Here is a 7,368-nt window from a genome sequence, read left to right as displayed (position 1 = left end):
ACAGGTCTGACTTACTGCCGGCAATGTGAACAAAGGGCCCCGGACCCATAACTCCCGGAGCACCCCCCAAAGGACACCCCGAGGGACACGGTCGAAAGCCTTCTCCAGATCCACAAAGCACATGTGGACTGGTTGGGCAAACTCCCATGAACCCTCGAGCACCCGATGGAGAGTATAGAGCCGGTCCAGTGTTCCACGACCGGGACGAAAACCACTCTGCTCCTCCTGAATCCGAGGTTCGACTATCGGTCGGATTCTCCTCTCCAGTACCTTGGAATAGACCTTACCTGGGAGGCTGAGGAGTGTGATCCCTCTGTAGTTGGAACACACCCTCCGATCCCCCTTCTTGAACAGAGGGACCACCACCCCGGTCTGCCAGTCCAGAGGCACGGTCCTCGACCGCCACGCGATGTTGCAGAGACTTGTCAACCAAGACCTAGTCCTACAACATCCAGATACTTTAGGTACTCAGGGCGGATCTCATCCACCCCCGGAGCCCTGCCACCGAGGAGTTTGCGAACGACCTCAGTGACTTCAGCTTGGGTGATGGGCGAGCCAGCCCCTGAGTGCCCGGTCTCTACTTCCTCTTCGGAAGACGTGACTTTCCATAATTTTCATTCAAATAAGTATTTTTGTTGCATATTTTAAAATTAATCTCATTCTCTTTTATGAACAAAACATAAACACTTCCTAGAGTAGAGTAGGTGGCAGTTTGTTCCTCTCTTCCTCCAGGTCTTTGAATGTCAAAAAGAAAGTACAGCGATCAAAGTGTGATGCAGCACCATGTTTTATTCCGTTTTAGCCTGATCCTCCTCCTCTTTCAACGTGGAAAATGTCAGCTCCAGCTTTGTGTACTCTTCGCTTCACCCAATTGAAATGGGTTCCAGACCTGGCCAGTATAAATAATTCTCTTGAGGTGTATGTGACCCAAACAGCCGGCTCCTTAACGGTCTGCACAGGGAGCTGGGAGAAGTAGGCCAAAATGTGAGACTGAAATAGAGAGAGAAGACATTTGTAAAGAGGAAAAATAATAAAATACAGGTCTAGTTCTCAAACATCACAGAGTTCATTGATTACAGGGACACAGTACAAGGCTTTTAGTCAGATTTTCTTGTGATTTTCAGCCGCGTCTTGTCACACTCAGTCACCTCTAGTATTTATGTGTGTTAGATTACTAACACAGAAAGGCCAATACTTTTACTCTTAGGACCAGAACTGACACTAATAAACAAACAATTTCACTCATTTCTGGTTCACTGCTCCTTCTCTTTCCTCCTCTCGTACGGCTCATTCCTGCATCATTAAAATGATACAAATGGAGCAGTTTTCTTCAGATTAAATCAGGAAACAGGAAAAATGTAAAACTTTTTCACCTCTGTCGCCATTTTTGATCTACATTTTCGGGAATTCTGAGTGAGTTAGCTTTACTGCTAGCGCCGCAACTTTGAAGTGTATTGGTCAGTCAAGAGTCACATGATAATGTTTAACCAATGAAAATACTTTAAACATAACAGCATAAATAAAGCATGAATAAATTGCGCTCTATAAGAATGTTTTTGTAGATTAATGATTTATATTTCTGCAGCTATCTCTATTTATGTTCTGATCAGGGTTGGAATCCGCTTTCTTTTCAAACTGATGTTAACCTGCCTGTTGTTGGTGTTTTATTAACTACTGGTTAAATGTTACTGTGTATTGTGTCTTTATTTCTCTCTTTTGCTGCAAAAGGAATTGCCTCATTACGTGACACAAATATATAAAGTGTCTTCAGTTGTTGGAGTGGTGTAGTGTTGACTTCAGACATTCTATAATCACACTCAGTTGTGTAGTGCGGACCACAAGTGGAAGAGTCGTGCTGTGTGTTCCCAAGCTTTAAGATTTAAAAATCAAAGTGTCGGTGTAAAGAAGAAAGAGAATTGTCCCCTACAGTCAATATTCTGGCTTATTTCTCACTAAATTGTTTGAACTAAAAAAAGCCTGTTTGTGAATAACTGGGATCTGAGATGTGAGTGTGTCATTTTGACACTACACTACTTCTTCTTTCTTTCACCTTAGTTAACGTTTGTAGTGTAGTGTAGTGTAGTCGTATAGTGTAGTGTAGTGTAGTGTAGTGTAGTGTAGTGTAGTCGTATAGTGTAGTGTAGTGTAGTGTAGTGTAGTGTAGTCGTATAGTGTAGTGTAGTCATATAGTGTAGTGTAGTGTAGTGTAGTCGTATAGTGTAGTGTAGTCATATAGTGTAGTGTAGTGTAGTGTAGTCGTATAGTGTAGTGTAGTCATATAGTGTAGTGTAGTGTAGTGTAGTCGTATAGTGTAGTGTAGTGTAGTGTAGTGTAGTGTAGTGTAGTAGTGTAGTGTAGTCATATAATGTAGTGTAGTGTAGTGTAGTCGTATAGTGTAGTGTAGTGTAGTGTAGTGTAGTGTAGTGTAGTGTAGTGTAGTCGTATAGTGTAGTGTAGTCATATAGTGTAGTGTAGTGTAGTGTAGTCGTATAGTGTAGTGTAGTGTAGTGTAGTGTAGTGTAGTGTAGTGTAGTGTAGTCGTATAGTGTAGTGTAGTCATATAGTGTAGTGTAGTGTAGTGTAGTCGTATAGTGTAGTGTAGTGTAGTGTAGTGTAGTGTAGTGTAGTCGTATAGTGTAGTGTAGTCATATAGTGTAGTGTAGTGTAGTGTAGTCGTATAGTGTAGTGTAGTGTAGTGTAGTGTAGTGTAGTCGTATAGTGTAGTGTAGTCATATAGTGTAGTGTAGTGTAGTGTAGTCGTATAGTGTAGTGTAGTGTAGTGTAGTGTAGTCGTATAGTGTAGTGTAGTCGTATAGTGTAGTGTAGTGTAGTGTAGTCGTATAGTGTAGTGTAGTCATATAGTGTAGTGTAGTGTAGTGTAGTCGTATAGTGTAGTGTAGTCGTATAGTGTAGTGTAGTCGTATAGTGTAGTGTAGTGTAGTGTAGTCGTATAGTGTAGTGTAGTGTAGTGTAGTCGTATAGTGTAGTGTAGTGTAGTGTAGTGTAGTGTAGTGTAGTCGTATAGTGTAGTGTAGTGTAGTGTAGTGTAGTCGTATAGTGTAGTGTAGTCATATAGTGTAGTGTAGTGTAGTGTAGTCGTATAGTGTAGTGTAGTGTAGTGTAGTCGTATAGTGTAGTGTAGTGTAGTGTAGTGTAGTGTAGTCGTATAGTGTAGTGTAGTGTAGTGTACTGTAGTCGTATAGTGTAGTGTAGTCATATAGTGTAGTGTAGTGTAGTGTAGTCGTATAGTGTAGTGTAGTGTAGTCGTATAGTGTAGTGTAGTCATATAGTGTAGTGTAGTGTAGTCGTATAGTGTAGTGTAGTCATATAGTGTAGTGTAGTGTAGTCGTATAGTGTAGTGTAGTGTAGTGTAGTCGTATAGTGTAGTGTAGTCATATAGTGTAGTGTAGTGTAGTGTAGTCGTATAGTGTAGTGTAGTCATATAGTGTAGTGTAGTCGTATAGTGTAGTGTAGTGTAGTGTAGTCGTATAGTGTAGTGTAGTGTAGTGTAGTCGTATAGTGTAGTGTAGTGTAGTGTAGTGTAGTCGTATAGTGTAGTGTAGTCATATAGTGTAGTGTAGTGTAGTGTAGTCGTATAGTGTAGTGTAGTGTAGTCGTATAGTGTAGTGTAGTCATATAGTGTAGTGTAGTGTAGTGTAGTCGTATAGTGTAGTGTAGTCATATAGTGTAGTGTAGTGTAGTGTAGTCGTATAGTGTAGTGTAGTGTAGTCGTATAGTGTAGTGTAGTAGTGTAGTGTAGTCGTATAGTGTAGTGTAGTGTAGTGTAGTGTAGTCGTATAGTGTAGTGTAGTCGTATAGTGTAGTGTAGTCATATAGTGTAGTGTAGTGTAGTGTAGTGTAGTAGTGTAGTGTAGTGTAGTGTAGTCGTATAGTGTAGTGTAGTGTAGTGTAGTGTAGTGTAGTGTAGTAGTGTAGTGTAGTCATATAGTGTAGTGTAGTGTAGTGTAGTCGTATAGTGTAGTGTAGTGTAGTGTAGTGTAGTAGTGTAGTGTAGTAGTGTAGTGTAGTCGTATAGTGTAGTGTAGTGTAGTGTAGTGTAGTCGTATAGTGTAGTGTAGTCGTATAGTGTAGTGTAGTGGTATAGTGTAGTGTAGTGTAGTGTAGTCGTATAGTGTAGTGTAGTGTAGTCTGTAGTGTAGTGTAGTGTAGTGTAGTAGTGTAGTGTAGTGTAGTGTAGTGTAGTGTAGTGTAGTAGTGTAGTGTAGTGTAGTAGTGTAGTGTAGTGTAGTAGTGTAGTGTAGTGTAGTGTAGTAGTGGTTTAGTGGTGTAGTAGTGTAGTGTAGTAGTGTAGTGTAGTGTAGTGTAGTAGTGTAGTGTAGTGTAGTGTAGTAGTGTAGTGTAGTGTAGTAGTGTAGTGTAGTGTAGTAGTGGTGTAGTGGTGTAGTGTAGTGTAGTAGTGTAGTGTAGTGTAGTGTAGTGTAGTGTAGTAGTGTAGTGTAGTAGTGTAGTGTAGTAGTGTAGTGTAGTGTAGTGTAGTGGTGTAGTGTAGTGTAGTGTAGTGTAGTGTTGTAGTGTAGTGTAGTGTAGTGTAGTAGTGTAGTGTAGTGTAGTAGTGTAGTGTAGTGTAGTAGTGTAGTGTAGTGTAGTAGTGTAGTGTAGTGTAGTGTAGTAGTGTAGTGTAGTGTAGTGTAGTAGTGTAGTGTAGTGTAGTGTAGTGTAGTGTAGTGTAGTGTAGTGTAGTAGTGTAGTGTAGTGTAGTAGTGGTTTAGTGGTGTAGTAGTGTAGTGTAGTAGTGTAGTGTAGTGTAGTGTAGTAGTGTAGTGTAGTGTAGTGTAGTAGTGTAGTGTAGTGTAGTGTAGTGTAGTAGTGTAGTGTAGTAGTGGTGTAGTGGTGTAGTGTAGTGTAGTAGTGTAGTGTAGTAGTGTAGTGTAGTAGTGTAGTGTAGTAGTGTAGTGTAGTGTAGTGTAGTGGTGTAGTGTAGTGTAGTGTAGTGTTGTAGTGTAGTGTAGTGTAGTGTAGTGTAGTGTAGTGTAGTAGTGTAGTGTAGTAGTGTAGTGTAGTGTAGTGGTGTAGTGTAGTGTAGTGTAGTAGTGTAGTGTAGTGTAGTGTAGTGTAGTGTAGTAGTGTAGTGTAGTGTAGTGTAGTAGTGTAGTGTAGTAGTGTAGTGGTGTAGTGTAGTGTAGTGTAGTGTAGTGTAGTGGTGTAGTGTAGTGGTGTAGTGTAGTGTAGTGTAGTGTAGTGTAGTGTAGTGGTGTAGTGTAGTGGTGTAGTGTAGTGTAGTGTAGTGTAGTGGTGTAGTGTAGTGTAGTGTAGTGTAGTGTAGTGTAGTGTAGTAGTGTAGTGTAGTGTAGTGTAGTGTAGTGTAGTAGTGTAGTGTAGTGTAGTGTAGTGTAGTGTAGTGTAGTGGTGTAGTGTAGTGTAGTGTAGTGTAGTGTAGTGGTGTAGTGTAGTGTAGTGTAGTGTAGTGTAGTGGTGTAGTGTAGTGTAGTGTAGTGTAGTGTAGTGTAGTGTAGTGTAGTGTAGAGAGGAGATTGTCTGTCATTGACTGTAAGACAATCTGTTCCTTGAAATAAAATCCTGCACAAATCATGACAAAACTGAAAACTCAGATTCTAAGAATGAATCATGCACCAGTGACACACAGAGGAAAGGCCAGACCATAGAACCACAGTTGCAGACGATCAGGGAAGAACTGTCCACTCTGGAGCAGAAGAAGAGATGAAGTTGAAGAGGATGGACTTTATCAGAGAGACAGACACACTCACAAACCGCCCAGACTCTGCTCTCACAGGCCCAGAGCTGGGAGAAGATGAGGGCCTTTATCCACTGCTGACAGGAAACTCTACCTGTCTGAGGATCTGAGGCGAAATAGACGTGGTGGCCCTAAACAGGAGGTCCCTTTGAATCCAGAGAGAGTCACTGAAGATGCAGAGGTACTGGGCAGGGAGGGCTTCAGCTCTGGCTCACACCAGTGGGAGGTGGAGGTCAGGGACCATCCGAGATGAAACACTGGTGTGGCCAAAGTGTCTGACAACAGAAAGGGAGAGACAACTGCTGAATCAACTGTGCTGATCCTGAAAATGGACTCTGGTGTTTGGGCCTTTGCAGTGGAAAATACCTTGATGTAGTTGGCAGAGCCCTCAGAAGTGTTTGTCTGAATTATGATTATAACAAACTGTCTTTCTATAACTTTAAGGACAAGTCTATGATCTATGAAAAAAATCTTCCATGTTTCTCTGTTTGTGAAGTGAGTGATGCTAAAACCAAAGAGAGTCAAATATACTGTTCAGACTCTGATGAAGGTGAATGCAGCGTACACACTAGAGATAGTCCGATATATTCATCAGTCAACCGATCTATTCAATATTTGGATCTAACCAAAGTACGTATATGAAGCTTTGTTTGAGCACTTTAGATAAAATAAGGCTGCTTCTCAAAAGATAAATGGTTACTGGAATATATAAACACTGAAGAAGATCTACTGAACTCTCCAAATGTCCAAGACCAAAGCACCGTTCTCGTCATCAGATTTACTCCAAACTTTATAAATCAGACATTTTCAGGGCTGCTCTTGATGTCTTATAATGTAGGTGTACCAGTTATTATCACACCCCTCTCTCACCTCACCTTTTGTGTTTGTCTATGTCAGTTTGTATATTTTGTGTTGGGATCAAATAAAAGTTAAATAAATAATACAATAAAATAAAAGAATAAATGTAGATATTAAAGGATACCCTGTTATAACACTGCCCCCTCATCAAAAACACACCTGGAGTTGTATTTCACTTCATTTTCGTTTGTTTGATTAATCGTGTTTTGTAAGTCCTCTTCCTCTGAGCCTCAAAAAAACTTGGTTCCAAATGTCCTAGTTTTCTGATTCTCTGCCACACAAATCTGCTCTGATATCTTGTTTGCTTGCTTTGGAGTGCGAAAAGATTTGCCACAAAAAAAAACATTGGGTCAATCTCTATTTGGATTATCCCCATTTGATACCAGGAGTATTTGACCTGAAAGTATAAATAATTAGTATGCAAAAAATACTCCAGATATGTTTTTACAAAATACATTGTGATATGATGAAACATTTCAGTTTTGCACACTGAACAGGCTGTGGGCAATATTTGTTTTAAGTAATAATTTCACATACAAAAATCAGAGCCTCCAATACTTCTCCACGATGATGGAAACGTTTGAAAAATACCTCTATCAGCGACATATCTTTGCTATACAGATGGTCAAATGAAACGGGGCTCTGCTTTGCATTCAGGCAGTGATTCCTCAAAGGTCAGCACAAGATAATAGAGAGGAGAAGAACATTTCACTCACACTCAGCTCTGTGTTGGACTCTTGGTACTCAGTTGTAGAGGTCAGAGCTCCAGATACTCACACAGTCATAACATCAAATCT

The sequence above is a fragment of the Eucyclogobius newberryi genome, unplaced genomic scaffold (assembly GCF_026437365.1).
Source record: "Eucyclogobius newberryi isolate DKJ021-1_F unplaced genomic scaffold, fEucNew1.0.hap1 SCAF_18, whole genome shotgun sequence".
Lineage (NCBI taxonomy): Eukaryota > Metazoa > Chordata > Actinopteri > Gobiiformes > Gobiidae > Eucyclogobius > Eucyclogobius newberryi.
The sequence above is the reverse complement of the archived record's forward strand: the minus strand, read 5'-3'. Positions refer to the sequence as shown.